Source organism: Uranotaenia lowii, chromosome 2, assembly GCF_029784155.1.
Source record: "Uranotaenia lowii strain MFRU-FL chromosome 2, ASM2978415v1, whole genome shotgun sequence".
NCBI lineage: Eukaryota > Metazoa > Arthropoda > Insecta > Diptera > Culicidae > Uranotaenia > Uranotaenia lowii.
Genome location: NC_073692.1, coordinates 333,261,261 through 333,282,152, shown reverse-complemented (window position 1 = coordinate 333,282,152; position 20,892 = coordinate 333,261,261). Strand labels below are relative to the sequence as shown.

Sequence of the window (20,892 nt, the reverse complement as noted above, 5' to 3'; positions counted from 1 at the left end):
GATGGAACGCAGTGCTGTGTGCGGATTTCGGGTGAATTGTCGAGTTCATTCGAATCGCGCAGGGGGCTTCGACAAGGTGATGGTCTATCCTGCATGATGTCCAACGTGGCGCTAGAAGGTGTTATTCGACGAGCGGTGGGCGAAATGCGGGGCACGATTTTCAACAGATCCAGTCAACTTATCTGCTCTTCCGATGACATTGATATAGTCGGCAGATCATCTGCGGCGGTGGGGGAGATCTATCGCAAACTGAAACGCGAAGCAGGAAGGATTGGGTTGATCATTGATACGTCCAAGACGAAGTACATGCTGGCCTGCGGATCCGAGACCGACCGAACGTGCTTGTCCAGTAATAACAAGGTCACGATCGACGGCGACGAGTTGGAGATAGTCAAAGACTTTGTCTATCTCGGCACCAGCCGTGAGATCCGGAGGCGAATTATCAGCGGAAGTCGTGCCTACTATGGACTTCACAAGCAACTGCGGTCGAGAAGACTTAGCCCTCGCACGAAGTGTAACCTTATACGACGCTCATTAGACCGGTTGTTCTCTACGGGCACGAGACATGGATATTGCTCGAGGAGGACCTGCGTACACTCGGAGTATTTGAGCGACGAGTGTTAATAACCATCTTTGGCGGCGTACAGGAGAACGGAGTGTGGAGGCGAAGGATGAACCACGAGCTCGCGCGACTCTACAGCGAACCCAGTATCCAGAAGGTGGTAAAAGCTGGCCGGATACGCTGGGCGGGACATGTTGCGAGAATGCCGGACGACTGTCCTGCAAAACAGGTGTTCGCTACGAATCCGGTAGGAACAAGACGAGCGGGGGCGCAACGAGCAAGGTGGTTAGACCAAGTGGAGCGTGATCTGGCGAACGTGGGGTGCCCGAGAAATTGGAGAACGGTTGCCATGGACCGAGTGAATTTTAGGAATTATGTTCGTCAAGTTATGTCGTGAGACGGATTACTATGTAAATAAAAAAAAGTATGCAATAACAATAGGGTTGTACACAAACTTTTATAGTTATTTTTATCTACGGGTACATGTAGTGATCAACTTAAGCAGCATACAAACTTGAATTTATACGCTGTCAGAATATGTATTTTTATTAAAAAAATATGATGAAAATAAAAAAAAAGGGATTTAGTATCACCATTCTCCCCTACCTTTTTTGATCGAATCTCCGCATTGTGCATTGGTTCGTTTTCAAAATGATTTTTTTTTCTATTTGCAATTCTCAACGGTTCGACGATTTCTGGTAGCTATTGGAATTGCATTCCCTCAAGATCAAACAGCATTTAAATCCCATGGAAAATAAACGCTTCAAACATTTTATCGCGTATTTATAATTATTTTAAACCCCATTTATACTATAAGAAACCCTCAAAACCAAAGGAGTATAATGCCTATCAATTCTTCATGTTTTAAACTATATATGATGTTTTTTCCAGATTTTTTTTATTGGATTTACATCAAGGCCGAGTGAACGGGGGAGGGAGGGGTGGGCTTAGGGGTTTAATCCCCCCATGGAGATTTTTTCCAAATAAAATTTTTAACGTAGTAAAGGGAAATTAGTTTCTTAAGGTGTTAAATAAGTGTTAACAAGAAAGTCAGAAATTAATCTTAACTCACCCTAGGCTTGAGACATTTCATTTTACGAAATTACATATACGCCGTTCACGAGTTTAAACTAATTTTTAATTGTAAATTTTGATTTGCAATTCAACCAACATTTTGTATTGAAAATCTAAACTTGAAATTAATAAACACTACCTCAACAAATTCAGAGTTTGAAACCAACCATTTTAACATAAAAATTAATTCATCGAACACTAATGACTCATGATGATGGTCATCAGAATCAGCAAAACAATATCTTAAACCTTGTATCCTCTACTTCATTACTGAAAATTTTGATTTACAAAACATCGTGATGATATGAAATTTTGAAGAATAAGATACCAAATTCAATCTCTATTTGATTTTGTGTTTCTCGTTTTTTCTAAATACTCAACATCACATTCAAAAGCGATGAATGAAGTGTTAAAACGAATTGAGTTTAAGATATTTTGAATGCAGAAAACTAATCGTTGTGCAAGTTTGAACAAATTTTGTTAAATGAGTTATTTTTTTTTCTAAACTTTGTTTTGTAATGTCAGTGATTCTCTTAATGATATCTTTCCAAATATTTCATGCTGGAGAATTTACCTTTTTTGGACCATGCACCATCATCTTAATTGAATTAAATAAACAATAAACAAATGCTGAACTAAGCTGAACTAGATTTTTCTTGAACGTAGTTTTGTTATTTTATAAGTCATCAATGATTGATTTCACCTAAAACTTATATATTTTAAAGCTCATAAACTCCATATCACCGAAACACCTGGTGATAGACAAAATTTGATAAACAAAACGAGTTCAGCGTGCTTAAATCTACCAAATCAATCATTCAATCATAAACACCAAAATGAGTTATCAATTAAAATCGATTATTAATTTTTTTAAAGAATTAGCCGAGTTTATTGAAGAAAAAAACTTATACAATGTTAAAAACTTATCGTTTCCTTTTTTGTTTTAATTTTCAAATTAATTAAGCAAATTTTAAAGTAAAACTATTGAATGTTCATAATTTTTGTTAAAAGTTTGTTTTGTTTTTTTATTCAAAATTTTTGTGTTCTGAAAACATAATTTTCTTGAAAGCCTTTGAAACTAAATTTTAATTAAGAAAAATTTAGTTTCCACCTTCTGTCCTTTCTAGGACCCAATATTAGAATTGAAACGGACAAAATATTCAGAGCTTGAAATTTTAAACTTTAAAACCTTCTGTTTAAAATTTTTGAACACGTATCAATGAACCTATTTAAATTTATAAATTTATGAATTAAAGAGTTTGATTCCTTCAATTTTCATTATTCATTCAATTATTTGAAGTAGCAACTTGGAAGTTAAATATTGATACTCAATGTAAACTAAATTTGTGTAAACTTTGTAGTTTTAATTTTCACATTAAAGCTTGGAATTCATAAGTTTTATTTTCATTTTATCAAAATCTTATTGATCTTTTCCCAATCCGTAATTTGTCAGTTTAACTGAGAAACGTGTATTTTAAATATAAATATAAAGTTATTATTTTGAGCTTCAGAACTTTTTTTCGCCGTTTATTTTATGAACTAGTAGAATTTTAATATAGAAAAGGGTTTTATCTTTGCCTTTGATCACTGGCAGTCTTGAAATTAAACCAAATATATTCTTCTTTTTCCAAATAAAATTCAATTATCAACTATTGAGCATATTCTCTTAAGTTCAAAATGTTACAGAGAGAAAACACGTTTCAAATAGTGATAAATTTTTTCTTCAAATTTCAGATACTACAGCGGAATTTTTTAATCAATCCTTCCACTGAAAAGAAATGTAAAATAAAACTAAAAGAAAATAACAATCATTGTCATTTTACAACAACTATTAATCATGGTTAATTTTTAACCTGATCTGACATTTTTTTTGAGAATTCTGATTTTTTCTAATCTGGTGTTATATTTTATGTATTCTATTTCTTGATTTAAAATTTGGAAACTTTACTGCTAAGAATTCATGTTCAAGCTAATTTCTATTTCACAATAAGGAACAATAAGGAAAAAATATTGAATTACCGAAAATAGCATTGATTTGAAACATTCATCCTGATTTGTTCTGAAAATTTTGATTTATATTATAAGTAAAATTTATAATTTTTTTATTTTTGTGTGATAATCATAAGTAAGAAAGTTGTATACAAATCAATTTCCTTAATTATTGTTTATTTTTGGTAGTTTTTAGGCTAAATTTGAATTTTGAAACCCCCCCCCCCCCCCCCCCCATGGACAGGCCCTTCGCACGGGTCTGATTTACATGCATTTGTGTTCTGAATAAAAATACAAAAGTATAATTTATAGACGTGTTTTCTCGAAATAAGTTATATGCTCTTTGGCTCCTGAGGTCATCTTCTTATAGATTTATCAGAACGGTTTTCTTTTGGCAAATTCCTTTTTTCCCTTTGGGATCTTTCTGTCTTCTCCACATGTGTGCATCAGGGTGTCTGCAGATTTTTGGAGTCAAAATGGGTAGGCGAACTTGCATGGAATATGTTTTTGTATGTGTGTATTAGACACTGCCTAAACCCCGGACTTTACCGATGGATTTACAGGGTCTACTAAATGGAGCTGGTCACCAGGCAGCCCCGGATATACTGCTAGGGATGATGGTCGTTGCAAGGGCTAAAGGTATTGCTCAACCGTGTAATCTTTGCAACTTAATTCGAACATATGAGGGGGAAGTTCTGTGAAACTGGAAGAAACTAGTAGAAAAAAACAAGGCCTAGCACTGAAAAAAATGGTTCACAAATCGACTACGGATATGGGACGCGCTGCAACGATTTATTTTTTCTCAATGCCCGAAAAAACACACAAGTTTCATTCGACTGAATATTGCGTAACGGGTTTCTTTTTTATTATTCTTCCACATTGTAGATCAGAGCAAAGTAGAAAGAACGGTGTTAGGTTAAACGATATCAAGTTATACATAAAGTGTCAGCAATTTTAGCTTTTCTTTAAAATTACCCTAGAAAAAAACGAGCTCCCTCTATCAAAGAAACTTTGCTGCAGGACTTCAATTTAATTTTCCGCGCAACTTACTTTGAATTGTGGGAATTGAAAAGAAGTTAGAATGTATAGCAGCAGCAAAAAATCGCCACCATTGAAGAAAAAACGCCCAGTGAGTGTACGCAGCTTGAACAATGCCTGTGGAAAGTAGGAAGCAAAATGTAAAAAAAAACTTCAAAATCCTTCTTCTAGGAACCGAAAACACACCCGGAAAGACGGAAGTGACATAAGCCTAGGGGGCCTAACAGCAGCAGCAGCAGCAGCAGCTATAAAAGAGCTATGACTTGGCACCAATTACGGCACAAATTTCCCCAAGATGCTTCAAAAGATCGTCGACGTCGGTCGAGGGCTGAGCCTCCAAATGTTTTGACGCAGCCTATCGGATCTGGGAATGAGCGTTTGAGTAGCATTTCAATGAGGTAGAATTTTCAACTTGGTGGTCTTGTGGAAATTTACCATTTAAATACAATCAATTTTAAACCATATATGCTCTGTATCTTATTGGCTGAAACTTGCATGTTTGAATGAACAATTGTGCTTATTTCATTCATGAATTAAAATGGCTAATCTTCAAAAATGCAAAAGACAATGGCCATTCACAATGTGCCCACTTTTGATATCGGCTCAATTCATGCTCAGACATAATGTTAACAGCTCAAAGTAAAATGGGCCGAACCGGGTTTGATCCCGGGAAAATGGGCTCCGTATTTTGCAGATCCCAATTGTTTTGGCTGCAAACGTGTTTGTTCCAGTTACAAACAGGAGCTACCTTGTACGAATCACATGGTCAGGCTCACTCACCAAGAGGGAGAAAAATACAAACTGAGGGCAGCCAACAATTGCTCACGTAATACATTTGCATAAATATTCATGCTTCCCTGGTCGCCCGTTTCGGATGAACATTTTAATCCGTACGTTTATCCGATGCTTCCCATTGTAGGAGAGAAACAGGTTGCGGAAAAAAAACTCAGGAAAAACTACTCATACCAAGGGAAAGCAAACAGCAGAAAAAAAATTAAACGAAACGAAAACCAATGACCGAAGCAAAAAAGAAAGCAGGTCCATAGGCAGGGCAGCCCATCCAGCTCCAGCCATTAGTTTTCCTCTGTTTTTTTTTTTTCGCTGGACCAAGGCAGACCAATTCGTGCGAAATCTCAAACACACATCCTGATCCAAAAGCTCCTGAATAATGCTGCTCTAAAGCTACAAAGCTTTGCAGTTATCACAAAGGAACGTTCAGGATTGCCAAAAATGAAAGGGAAATGAAATTTTCGATTGTTTATTAGTTCTGGTTGTTTCTCGCTAAAGACTTTTTATTGATTCATGATTTGTTGAATGGAATTCACAAAACTTTTGAAAATTGTATTGTGCAAAGTAGGTAATTAACTGTGTTACATTTTCACTGGAGAATTTGTTGAAAATGATCAAGATTGTAATTTTCTAAACACTTCCTTTTTTGCAAGCTTTCTCATGAGGATGTTTTCTTCAAAAATGTTTACATATCGTGAAAAGAATTATACCAAAGTCCTGTACGCTGTTTACCCTGGCAATATTTTCTCCACTGAAGATGAACTTGCTTTCAGTTCAGATCTGATCACGAAAAAAGAAAAATGCGTTTAAATCACAATTTTCGATTTTTTTTTGTAGATTTCAAATCGAATTCTGAATCACGAAAAAGCGAAACAAAACATGTAAATGATCAGTGAGCTTTGAAAAAGTTAAAAAAAAACTACCCACAATATCGTTCTTAAGCTAGGAATATTTAAAAAAGGTAGTGTCGAGAGCCATATTGGATTTTTGTTTTTGATGTCACAAAAATGAATGTAACGAAAATTTACAAGCTAATGGCAGAAATTTCATAGAAAAACTAGTTTTTAGATCGAAAATGAATTCCAATTTTATTTTGATTGTGTTGTAAGGTCTCTATTGCACTATGTTATGAAATTTTTTGATCCTTTGAAGATTGCATTATGTTTTTTTTCTAATTTTATCAATGAATGCAATGTCATTTTGAAGCTAAAACGTGCAAAAATAAAGAAAAATTTAGCTTTAAAAGGTCTGGTAGTTATTGAGTGTTCAACTGATTGTCCTGATTTTTATCCAACCGGTTTATCATATCCAATTCTTATGTAGAACAATTAGCATTAATTTATGATAGTTAACTCGATTTACTAAAATGCCAATAAGAGATTGTAGTTTAGAAAAATAGTTTGTGTTTTGATTGCATAATTGTAATAAGAATCTTAAACTACTCTAATTTGAACATTTTCATGGAAGACTTTGAACTTATTTGAAAGTTTGTAAGCTTGAGTTTAAAAAATCCACCATTTTTTTCGAACTTGAATGGTCTATTTTGTATAAAAATTACTCGAAAATCCAACTTTTCTTGCACCGATCTTGAAGATCAAGAATCCTTCTAGTATAACATGTTACAAAAGTGGATAATTTCCAGACAATTCTTCATATTATCAACATAAAAAGAAAATTCCTATCAAATTAACGGGCTTTTCGTGATTGTGACGACACAGTCTGTACTAGTACTAAAGCAGGGCTGCCTGGGCACTACCTTCTTCAAATATTCCTTGTTTTTAAAGAAAAAAATTTACCGATAATCGAAAAATTAACGTTGAACTGCAAAAAAATTGGAACCAGATTAAAACAAAGATTTAAAATAATGTGATACAGTCAATAATGCCAAAAAAAAATTCAATTTTTTTTTTCTGTCATACCACCTTATGGCTATTTTCGCATGCTGTGATGCAAAAATCGTTGGATTTATATCAGATACACCTGAAAAAGAAACAGTGTTGTTAAGAAATTTGACAGCAGATCTTGAAAAATGTTTTGCATTGTAAAATTTTCAAAATGTGCTACAAGTGTCAACATTTCTACCATTTTCTTCCAACATGAGTGAACTTGCTCTTATATTTAAAGAGACTTGGAAGCAGTCACATTGTGAAAAACACCCGCTTGTGCATTGTCACTAGAGTAAGCTTGCCAGATTGCGAATGGTCCAGTCCGGCCCGGTTGCCTGGGTTTCATTGAAAAAAGTCCAAATTTATTCACTTTATTTGCCCAAATCAAACAAAAAAAAAATACATTATTTATGTGTCCAAAACGAAATTTTTCGAACAAATTTTATAAAAATAATTTTTAAAAAGTTTTTTTTTTTTTGAGGTCAAAAATGCGTTTAAAAGTCTGCTGATGAGTTGAAACGACAAAATTCATTTTCCGTGATATTTTTTTTGGTTTTTCTTGAGTAATTCTTCGGATATTGCTTGGAGCTTTGTTCGACAATTTTGAAATGAAATGCCCAAATTTTGCCAGATTTTCTGAATAAAATAGCACGGATTTGATCGGCCCGGATACGTGCTGAGGACATTCTGGCAACATTACGCCAGAGTGTCAAATCTTGGGATTTCCCGACCTAGAATTCTCGGAAAACGCTGATCAATTCCGTGAGTTCCCGAACCCAATAAATAGAGCTAAGTTACTAAACTTTCAGCCGTGTAAATAAGTTTGAAAAAAACAACAAGATTCAGCAAGGAAAATGTTTTTTTTTTATTTTGACACATTGCTTAGAATTATACAATTTTTCTAAAAAATGGTTCCAACATTGAAATCGATTTTTAAAAAATCGTTCAATAACTTTGTTTAAGAGTGAAAATTGACAAAGAATCTGTAAAACAAAACAATTTTTATGAACAAACGCTACGTGAATAGTTGAAATGTTCAATTTTGCAAAACTCATTATTTAGAACTTCTGTTTCGCAAACTGTTGACAGTAGAAAATCTTCGGCAATGATAAGACACTTTTTGAAACAAATGTTTGACGAATAGTCGAATAGTTAAACATACCAACTTTTAATGATAGTAAAAATTCTTTCTCAATTTTTTTTTTTAATTTTAACAGCAAGAAGCAGTCAATTTTGTTTGTTAAAAGACAAACATACTTCGTGCTTGAATTGTTATTTAATTCTATTTCTCAGAACTTACACTTATTAATTTTTTTAAAAAGTTGAGGTTTACATTTCAAAGTTGAAAAAAAAACTGTTGAAAAAAAAAAGAAACTGTCGCATTTGAAACATGTTTAAAATAAAGCTTAAGAAATATTATGCTCTGCATCTTAAACCTAAAATATGGTCCTATGCAAAATTTGGGTCCTATCGGACCACGAGAAGAGGTAATGTAACGAACCTAAAATTTGTATGGAAATTTGAAACCATTTGTTCTAGAAAAATTAATGAATCCACTATATTGGTTCTATTTTCATGCAATTACATCGATTGCTCTAAAAATTTAGTTTTCTTAAACTAGACGTAATTCTACACACCCTTCAGATGATACAAGTTCGAACACAACATCAAGAGTAAGGAGTGTTCAAGAAAAAAAGTGTGACAACTTTTTTTATGGTAAAAGTAAATTTAATTAAAATAATAATCAAAAACTCAGTTAAAAATGTAGTTTATTCGAGAAAATGCAATAAGAGATTCCTGTCATTTTTATATGATTTGTGCTTACGTAAGAACTTTAACTATACACATAATACACTACGTATTACAGGACACAACGTCAATGTCCTGTAATACGTCGTGTGTTATGTGTTAAGAGATTCCTGAGTTAACAAAAATAATCAAGAAATGAAAAAAATTCCAGTAAGTTTCGTTATTTATTGTGATCTATGAAAAAAATTACAGACCTTCAAACCGTGAACACAATTTTTGTATTCCACTAACACTTCTATTTTAAATTTTTTATCATCCAATGCATTTTAGGTCATGGGGAATATCCTTTGTTAAAACAACTTTAAAAAATGGCAATCTAGAGAATACTTTAAAATTTACATCGTCCTCTAGAATCCACAAACTATTTCTCTCATTTTGTTTAGTAAGAGATCGTTTAAACATTCTTCTTTTTCTATTTATAAGAAAAATGTTTTCAATAATTACAATATATGTATGACATATTGTTTTTTTTTAATCGTGGTGTATTTTGCATTTTTAAATTTTTTTGTTTTGATTTATTATGATGACTATGAGCAAGTTTTTGTAAATTTCTTTAAAAAAAACATCTTATTCTAAAATTTGAGAAACGAACGGCAGCTTTCTCTTTTTTCGATTTCCTGGTGTCCTTCAAAAAAACAATTTAATAATTTTAAGCACCAAAAACTTCAGATTCTTCGATATTTTAATCAGTTATTTTAACAAACAATTAAACATAGTTTTCACAGCTCTTGCTAGAACACTAACTTAATAACATTGAATAACCCGTGTCCACTTTCTTTCGTGAACAACCTATACAAGAGAGGTATTTCAATCTTGTATTGTTTTGATTCCGGAATTCACTCCTACTTTTGGAAAACTCTACAATCGAAACTAAATCAAAAATGATCAAACAAGAAAACTTTACAATTTAAGTCATATGATCGTAGCTTTTTAAGTTACCAATTAATCCTGATGACGATCAATCTTTTGAATTCATTGTTTTAAATTGGTCTTTTGAGTACCTTGAGAAATATGAGCTTTTGAATGCCTGATAACGTGATATTTTCCTGTTAAAAAATCGTATTGTTAACTTGATAAAATATTCGAAAGTATTATGTTTATTTATATTGCTATATATTGCTGTTATTTATACTTAGGGTGGTCTAACCGGTTTTACCGAAACCGGTAAAACCGATAAACCCGTCCATTTTCCAATACCGGAAATACCGGCTATTAAGACGGTAAAAAACCGGTATTTCCGGTAAATTTTCCATTATTCTTTTGCATTGAAATAAAATTGTCACAGCTAAATTTTTTTATTTTACCAAATATGTATGAGTGCAAATATTCAAATTTTGTTCAATCAGCTTCAAAATCTAAGCTCAATAAACCTTACTGCAAGGTTTATGTGAGATTTGATTATTGCTAAAACTTGTCGATGTAACTTTTTGGATTAAAGCTGTACTGCCCCAACTCGCATAACAGTCCCATATGAATTTTTGTCATTTTTCATCTAACCTGACAGTTAATTTTAAACGAAGGGCTTCAATTTAAAACAATAAAAAAAGAGATTTTGTTCTAGAAATTTCGAAAAAAATATCATCTCGTGACTGTCCCTTATGAAATATACCCGCATAAAAGTCCCATATGTGAAATACACTAAGGTTTTTTTTTAACGCGGTATGCATTCCCTCGCTAACGTATAGGACTTGGAATATTTTCGCTCAAAAAACGTGTTGATTCGCGAGAGCCGTGTAGAAGAATCATATCCATGGCAAAAAACCGCGTAAAAATAAGCTGTGTGAGAAAAACTGAGCAAAATCGAACCGCGTTAAAAAGACCTTAGTGTACCACGAATTTGTGGTAATTTTTTTTTAGTTATTATCTTACCTTGAATCCAGAAAATAAAATGTCAGTTGAATGGAAGAATGTAGGGGAAAATTTGAATTATAATCTCATTTCTATCCAAGATAGCTCATTAGTTTATTCTCTTGTAAATGACTTGATACCAAATAAAAGGAAACTAGGGTAGGGGTACCCTCCTCCGTCGTATCCCTCTTATTCGTCTTAATTCATGAATGCATGTTTTAGAGCCGAAAAATCACTTTCCACTTTAATAGGCTACTTCACATGATAAACTTACGCCTGTGAATTTATTTTCCATCACAAATTTGTCACTTTTAAAACTATTTTTTGAGATATTTGATTTTGAAATCTCGAAGTGAAATTAATTATTGGCACACTCCGCCATATTGAAAGACGAACTTAGTGATCCCCCCAACGTGTTTCTTTGTTTTAACGCTTCTTGTCAATGCATATAACAATCAAAATCATCAAATTCAACAGAAAAGTGTTGAAATAAAATTAGAAAAATGATTTCAAGCTAATCTGAACTGTATAAATTTGTCAATATTCGATTGAAATCGAATCGCTCGGCCCCCATAATTCGTCGTAATTTTGCGACAGGAATAGGAAACCGTTTCGCAAGAATTGGAATTAGACCGGTTCATTTTTACTATTTTTTGCTGACCACAGTCGGACTCATAGAGAATGAACATAATTGATTTCTAAGTAATCACAACACAATAAAGTAATTTTGAAGCTAGGAACTAGATGCGCTGGGAGATAAGTGCAAAAAGTCTTTTTATCACTAATCACTAATCACTAATCGTACTTCCACAGCCAGAACTTATGTCTGAGTCCCAAAGAATAATAAACGTATGTTATTATTCTTCTTGTCTTTCTTCATGTTTTCAATTATTTGAACATAAAAACATTAAAATAATCGAAAACATGAACTGGTCGGGCCTACCATGGAGCAGAGAACGCAGAGACATCTGGAACACAGGAACAGAAGAAACGTGGACCACCAGTACCATACGTTTCAAAGGGGCAGTAACGTTGGAAGCATGCTAAGAAAAATGCTCCTTGATGAAGAAACCGTACTTAATGTCAAATAACTTCAACACTCACTGGAACCATTCTTCAGCGGCTGGAAATGATTTATTTTGTACACAGAAATCACAAAACCTGAACAGAAGCATTTTGACAAACTGGATGAATTATAGGAAATGATAAGAAGATTCTAAGATTTACGTTTTCTAAGTTGAACAGTTTCTGATTTCAGTGCACAATCATTTCTGGTCATCGACCAAGGATAAAGCGCCTTTACTCGCTCTTGAAATGAAAAATAGAATCAAAAAATATCAGTAGAACATAAAACCTTTCGAGGTCTGTTTGAAACTCGAAAGGTTTTTTTTTAAATTACCCTAATGATTAAAATTTAATAATGAGATAAAAAAAAATAAAAAAATTAGGATACTTATCTTTGCGCAGCAGATCAGCGTTGGAAAGGAAAATGACAAAAGGTTTTTTTCGTTGCTTCCGCAAGCGTGTCAAAAAATCTGTGAAACTTCATATGCAACTCGACCACATGAAATCATGACGTCAGCTCTTCGGCGATTTTATAGCAAATTCTTCATTTTCCAGGAACTCAATTAGGCGACGACTCAAGAATAATCATAGCAAGCCAGAAATCAGCAAAGTTTGCAACCGAAAAATATGCATGGAAAAATCACAATACATGCAGCAGGAACGAAAAAATTTCACTCTCTTATGGCAACATGAATCAGCCTTGGAATTTGCACCAATCTATTTTAAAATTCGTTCAAAAACGTGCACTTATGCTCGATTTAGCAACTGCTCCTTTTAAACTATTGCACTTAAAAAGAACGCCAGCCAGCTACACTTCAGTTGTAGGACCTCTTAGATTTTTTCGATTCCTTAAAGTTCGATGCGGAGCTCCAAATCTGCCCTCATCGAAAACTTCAATTGAACTAGCACAGATCAAAACAAACTTTACTTTACTTTCCTCTAAATAATTGAAAATTTTTACACTTCTAAACATCAAATCACTATTCTTTATTCCGTGGAAAGACTGAAAAACCACCCATGGAACTGACAGCACTCCGTTTTTAAGACCCCGTGCCCCGTAGACTGGTTTCGAAGAACAGCACAGTCACACTACCCAGGATATGAGAAAGAACCATTCCTAATACAACACATATTCGGACTCTCTGATGAAAGTGTTTTGTCAAGATTCTTCAATAATTTTCACTATAAAAATTAACAAATTATCATAAGTGCAAAAAGTCTTTTTATATTAATAAATTACTTGAATGTATTCAGCATTGCTTGTAATGCATGGTTTTAAATGAACATAGAATTGATGGCTTTTTTAGCTAAGTGGTTGGTGTTTTACAAATTATTTACTACCAGTACCGTGCATAATTTAATAGACGTTTGAGTGCACGCAAGAATATCTCCAACTTTACACATTTCTAACGTTCAACTCCAATGACATTGTTGCTTCATAATTTTATATTTTAAGATTTGATTATTTTTGGTTCGATTATCTGATGACACTAAACCTCTCTCAAGTATTTGAAACATTAGATACATCAATTATATGAAAATTAGACTTTTTCAACTTCTTTCATTCAAACTGCAATATCTTACATACGACCAAACGCTTTTCTCTACAGAATGTTCAATGAGAGATCCTTGAAAACTAAAACTTAAACTTAAACTTAAATTCTCTAAATGGGAATCAATAACTACTCGAGGAAAAAAAATCAATTCCTGGACCGATAACCTCGATTTCTATTGAATTTTGACGATGCATGGAAAATCGATGCAAAAAACTCCCGTTGAAGTTCAAAATGACAAGAGAATTTAGATGAATGAATAATTTTAACTTTGAAATAAGAGTTCACGAGTCTCTGGTTTGGATCTCAATACAAGTTTGTATAAAAAAAATCGGAAGATATGATTTTTTGTACATGAAGTCGTTCAAAATAAAACAAAATCGAACCCCTTTTTCATGCTGATTCCTACCATATAAGTTTTAAAACTTGACTCATGTTTGAATTCTCAGTGAATTTTTAACAAAAGATGTTTTGTCATTTTTGACATATTACAGTTTGAATGAAAAAGTCGAAAAGTTTAATTTTAGTTGAATCACAAACATTTTTGAAAAACTTTTATCGCTCGTAAAAAAAACTCATATAGATGAGCTGAACCAGTCTAATGCGCATTACACGCATCAACGTGGTGTTGCTTTGTTTCGATATCCTTCGCCAGGGTTCCCACATGTATAAGAATACACATGTTGACAAAACGCAAATGTGGTTCTGCCTCTTCTCAAATGTCTTACTATTCAGTCTCATTACGTAGAAAAACATATAGTTCTATTGAAAATGTTGATGTTCTTTAAATATGGATAGTTTCTGTGTAAATTTGTGCATTGTAATTTGTGTTAAATGTCTGTATGAATGTTATGAAATCTTATTTTACAGACAAATCCTGGATCATGGCAGCCCTGTCCGTTGGAGAGTGTGTTGGTAGAAAATACATTTGCAGGGTGGATTCAATTTGTAAGGTCTAATATTGTGCTGCCTGCAATTGCCTTAGCCAAGCAATGGTACCTAGCTACAATAACGCTACCTTGAGATTTCTTGGCAAGACCATTTTATTGCGACTGAGAGCTCATTCGAACTTTGCTGTTATCCTGCGCGGTTGATCCGTGCGAAGTAAATAGTAGCATTTGCATGAACCGCAACCGCAAAATTTCAAATCTATACCTCATGAAGGAGGAATAGTTTGAGACAATTCCGGTATAATTGAATAGAAGGTATAATATTTTGCTGCCTGCAGATGCATTAGCCAAGCAATGGTAGACCTGTTTACAATAAAGCTATCCTAGTTTCATGGCTTATTGCGACTGGTTACTTTAAAGAACTTCTGCTGTTATCCTGTGCGGTTGATCCGTTCGACGTAAGCTAATGCCAATTGCATGAACCGCAACCGTAAAATTTTAAATGTATTTCTGAAGAGGGTGGAATAAATTGAGACAATTTCGGTCTCCTTGTACGACGGAATTAGGAACCTGGTACGACAATGAAGGAACTTGAATGAGGAAAATAAATCATAAATTGAATAAAAAGTATGTAATGAATTGATCTATTTCCTTCAGAGTTTCATAAAACAGTATTAGAAATATAGTTCAATTACTAAACATCAGTTTTAAACCAACGTCGAAGGCAATTCTATTGAAATAATGAAAAAACCTTCCTTAAGCCGTTGTCTTAGGGTCCTTTACCCTAGAAATGTACAACGTTGGTAATTTAAAATCAGTAATTTGTGAAAAATGTGGCTTCAAAAATGATAATGATAATCGTTTACAATCATGTAAAAATGCTAATGTAGTTTGAAAATGGTGCGAAAGTATAATAAAAAATCGTCTAAAATTGAAAATCAACGACATTGAAAATATTCCGCAACAAGTTATTCCAAATTAATGTAAAAAACTTAAAGCAGCATTATGGTTGGTAACGAAAGCGATTTCTTACAATTTCAGGGTGGCCGATCCTAGTTTGTATGTTTTTAAAAGAAAATTAAGGGAAGTGGGGTGGAATAACAAAAAGCTACTCAAAACGGAGATTGATGTGTTTCTAAGTATTTGTTGATCCAAGTTTTGAATATGAGAGTGATATATAAGACAGGTCAGGATAGGCTAGTTAGGTTACCATTCACAGTAAAAACATGATTTTCAGCTTTAAATAAATAAAAAATTTTTAATCTCATACACCTTTCTCATTAGATTTTTTCAAACCCTATGTTCGAGAATCTTCAGCCAATTTCACAACAGTAATAGGGGTTAGAATTCAGATTTTCTAAATTTGATTTATTCTATAAACTTGTGTAAACAATAATCTCGAGGACTTTTTCAACTTATTAACGCATAATCACTCATATCTTAGTTTGTTGCTTTCCTAAATCTATCGATTCATACACGATAAATTTTTTCATTGTCGATGAAATGCTGCATGTTGCCACCCATTGGCTATTGAATTAGCCAATAAATAGTGCACTAACTCTGTTACGATAAAGTAATTACCGTATACGATTAAAACCGTACGCTCTCTTTCTCTGCTAAACAAGTGGAAGTGGTTCAATAAACAGTATGTATGCTACTGGTTCATCACAAGAGCTCACTTCTCGACAGCTTCATCGACCGACCAGGTTCAGAGTCACAGTCTTACACGTGAATGACCCATTTTCAACTTGCCACCCAACTCAAACTCTGGGATGTATTGGCATCGATTGACCACCTTTCCTACCCACATCGTTTCTCGTCTTCTCCAATGATGGGTGTGAGTATTTATACTTCTCCTCTCGCTTTGCTAGAACAAAATCTTTGCCAAACATCGACTGACTGATGCATATTTTGTCGTTCAAGGGGGGCACGGAAAAGATGAGATATGATGTTTGTTAAATTTTCAAATGTCACTGCTTCTTTTGATGTTTGAGGAGGTATGCTAACACTTAAAACTTTAGTTAGTAGAATCTCTACCGCTTCAAGATTCAAGCATATGCAAAGAAGTGTTAATAAAACTTATTCCAACCGATTTCAAGTTTTCCGTGTTAGAGATATAGCGATAGGTTTGCGCTAACATGCAAGGTCGCTTGGCATGCAAAATGCGACGCCGACGACGTCTTGTGACGACATGTTCCCATCAACCTGCCAGGCCATGCCAACTGCTGATGGTGGTCGGACATTCCGCCTCCAGATTTCAGACTTCCCCCGAGGGCCCCAATCCAATATGCGTCCCATGGAAACCTTCACCTTCAACATTTGAATGTATGGGAGCCGTGGAGGTATTTACATATTTGTTTTGATGCTCGATATTTGTGGGACCCCTTAGAACTCTGCGCCAAGAGTGACACGTCATCAATGGCGTGCGAATGGCATCGGGCAGCTTTCCGTAGCTGACATGTTAGGCCTATATCTGAAAAAGTTTTCGCGAGTTTCGTTACAAGTAGCACTCGCAGCTTAAAATGCTCCGCAAATCTAATTAATTTGTTCACACCCTTCTGTTGAGGGAGACCCAAGAGTGGGTTCAATCGAACTTTAAGCCACCATCACGTGAACTGAGAGCACACGAAAAAATTCACACCAAATGTGTGTTTAAGATCCAATCTCCGGTACCTACCAGAGTGTTTGATCAATCTAGATTACCTACCTGTTTATCCATTGCTCTTGTTTTAACGATTGGTTATAAGCTGCGAATTAATTTTTGCAAAGCTCTGCAGCTTAAGTCACCTGCAAAGGTTTAGTAAGGCTCCAACGATGATGTTCCCAAATCATTATCACCTCATACCGGTGATCATTGTTTTTGCACATTCGACAGCATTGCATTGGATGATGCTGCCAGGCGTCAGCTTGTCATTCGTTAGTCAAATTCCAAATATCACGGGATCAGAAAGTTTCGTAGGCAAAGTATTTGTTTTGATTCCACCACCCGGTTGTAACTTGGCAAGTTACGGTTGACGGATTTGGTCAGTCTAGTGCCGGTGATCGTCGCGACTTGAAGTCATCCGTCCAGATCATTGTGTTCTATCTACTGTCTCCAAGAGAGGTTTGTGTTTACAAGTGTCCGATTCGGGAGATTGACAGTTTGATTGAATCGTTTTCCCACCCCTTTATGTGGGAAATGCGGAAAACCGTTCATAACTACATCGATTAAGTGAGGCATCATAGTGATTGCAATCATCATGGAACGGATGAGAGCAGGGCAATATAGTTCATTTGGAAATATTTATTTTTGTTTACTAAAAAATAACAAACTGAATAATGCGCGAATAAAAATCACATTTTTCCGAGGAGCGAAGAATTTTAAAACATTATTTTTGAGTGATTTGAGGGCGCTGCTGATTCTGAATATTCAACTTGTTTTTTGCTATCAACTCTAGTTTTTGAGATAATTTATGAAAATAGGTTCAGAGGACGAACTTGACTATGTCTGGACACAGCCTATGGCCATGCGTGTTCGAAAACGCATTATCCTAAAAATGTTTTAACATCGTGGAAATAAAGTAAACAGAAGCCTGATATGGTGTTTGAAATAAAGATTGGTCGATCTTGAATCGGTTTTTGGAAGATCAATCTTTTCAACTCAGTTTTGCGATTATTTTGATTGATTCTTCGGCCTATGAAAAATCGTTTAGATTGGTTTATTTTTGAGTCGACCTTACGATCTTTTTAAATTTTGATTTGGATTTATTTAGAAACGAGTATATTCAGTATCGATTTAATTTCTTACACAGAAATCTGTTTTGCTTTTTGTCGGAATCAGTACACAGCCCAGAATTAGATTGGCTTTATCAGGTTTATCTGTAGAATTAAATATAGTGAGTAAGGTACACGAGGGTAATTCGGACAGTATTTCGTATATGTAGTTCAGTTTTAGAAAAAAATCACTTACTTTACTTTCTCAAGAATCTTTAAACAAAATGTGTTTTATTGGTTGAATGCGTTGCTCGAACAGTAAAAAAAATTTTTTTTCTTAAATAGAGCATGGTGCTATTAGTTGGATGTTTTAAGGATTATTGTGGGTATTTTATGTTGCAACCCACTTGAACCGATTTTCACTAAATATTTAAGGGCGAGTGGGGTATCGTAGGTCACTTTTTTTCTTTGTTTCATAATAAAAGATAAAAGCAAAAAACCCGATTTAATACACTTATCAGTGGATTGGAGGCTTTCTTACAGAGTGTCAATTATCTTTGGAAATAAATGACACAATAATGGATTCCTTATTTCTGAATTATTTATTATTAATCTATAAAAAAGATTATGATTAAAGAAAATCGATAGCAAAAATTACTAAACTCAATATAAAAAAAAGGTGCCCAGTACGTTTTTTGGAGGATAAACGAACTTATATTCAACGAGTTCATTTATAATCCAAATAATTCAAACTGTTAAAGTTTGAGAGCCACATATCTCGACGCTCACTAGTGGTCAAGGGGTTAACCTCCTAAACTCTCATGCTAGATGGCGTGGGATCGATTCTCTGCTGTTTTATGAAATTTTTGTCAAATTTTTGATCGCTTTTGTAATTAATTTAGCGATTGCTGGCTACTGTTGCTGAGCAAATGGCTACCTTTTTTGGAGCCAACGTAAGCATGATATGTTCTATGGAATAGAAAAATTTTAAACAATTTTGTTTTTTTTTGGTTTTGAAATAAGTCCTACAGGAAAAAAAAATGCAATTTTTTGATACTAAATTCATCAAAATCGTGAAACCTAGAATAGGAGTTAATGTGTTAAGAACGTTTTTATGGAACATACAAATTCCCGGACATCATCGTAACTCGTCGAGCTGAGTCGATTGGTACCTATAAAGTGGGGTCTTGGACCCTTAATTAATGATATCCCCAACTGACCGTTCCCTATGCCTTTCTGTAAGAAAGCCAAAAAAAAACCATGGAAAGGTTTTCTACATTTTCGAGGTATCATTAAGCATTTTATTTATTTTTTGAATACATAAATTTTCCAAGTTCTGACTGTTTAAAACAAAGTAATTTTTTTTGGATTTTGTAAAATTTTAGGGGGAACGTGGGCCACCATATCCTAATTTACTAGATAACGTGCAAAGTTTATGAGTTGACTCAAAACTGAGTGAAATTTCATAATTCATTTAGTGATTTTAAACAATTTTAGATGAGGAAATACAGAAGGGAGTTGTGTATGATCGAATTGTTCTTTATTCCTGGCTCGCGAACATTACAGCAATATTTTTTATATAGGATTTATGTTCGTCTCTATCGCACTGGAAAAAATGGACAAAATATTTTCCATAACTGTTTATTTGGCAAAAGACAACTTTACAGATAGGAAAAGCGTATTTTAAGTTCTGAATGTGTATAAAAACACTAAAATATAGGTGGCCCAAGAAACCCTACAAAATGTGGCCAACGATTCTCCACAAGCTATGATTTGCAAATTTGTTGCGTTTGTGTGACTTATTGATGTTTCCTCAAAAATTCTTTTTCCACGTGAAAGAACATGACAAAACTAAGTTCATAAGCGTATGAGCATTAGACCGCTGCAAAAAATGACTTTTTGCTCCCATATGTTTTTTCGATGCCTTTTGGGTCACCAAGCATCAGTGTAAAATTTGAGATGATTTGGTTGATTCCTGAGCTAGCGCAACGCGTTTCAATTTTGTATGGAAATTTGTATGGAAGAAGAAATTTTTGCGCATTAAATCATCCAGAAAATTCAAATAAGCTTGAAAAGAAGTCGGTCTTTGATTTTTGGTTTTGACTATTCTTAAGCTTCATTTTTTGCTAACATGATAAGCAGCTAAGATTTCATGAAAAAAGTTATAACCATTGCGAAATTAAAAAAATCTGAATCCATTGAAAAGTATTTAACAATTGCGGAGTTTGCTTGCTAGAGCTGATAATGATGGCATGAAATGTTTTTGCAAAGATTATATAAATCAAAAAATTCTTTGGCAATGCAAAGCAGTTTTTTGAGATTTTTTATTTCCATCCTACGGTTACACAGCTTGCAAATAAGCAGAAAAAAAGCATAAATAAAAAAAAATATTATTTTGAAAAATATTTTTTTTAAAACATCGAATAACTTTTCTGAGGTATAAGTTAGGTCTTTGCTTTGTTCACATCAATAGTACTGCAAGAATCAAGGAATATTTTTCATCAAAAGTTGTATTTTTTGGAGCTCTCAGTACATCTCTGGTGATTTTGAAATGAAAAATTTTGTTTTCCCATACAAATTTCCATACAAAATTGAAACTCGTTGCGCTAATTCAGGACTGTATGGATCGCTTCCAAAAATTTTATTGCTATTTCTGGCAGCAAAAACAACCAAAAAGAGTTATGGGAGGTGTAAAA

General features: G+C 33.9%; 1 protein-coding gene across 8 annotated transcripts in view; it reads left to right on the top strand.

Moving 5' to 3' along the window:
• LOC129748030 (solute carrier family 12 member 4) overlaps positions 1-20,892 on the top strand; it is a 780,735-nt gene that overhangs the window by 264,623 nt on the left and 495,220 nt on the right. Inside the window, exon 1 of one of the 8 annotated variants that reach the window (XM_055742487.1) lies at positions 17,592-17,606. The exons of the other annotated variants lie outside the window; for them this stretch is intronic. The gene's annotated coding sequence lies outside the window, so the exon portion shown is untranslated. Of the gene's footprint in view, positions 1-17,591; positions 17,607-20,892 lie in introns of those variants that run through there. 8 annotated transcript variants of the gene reach the window in all.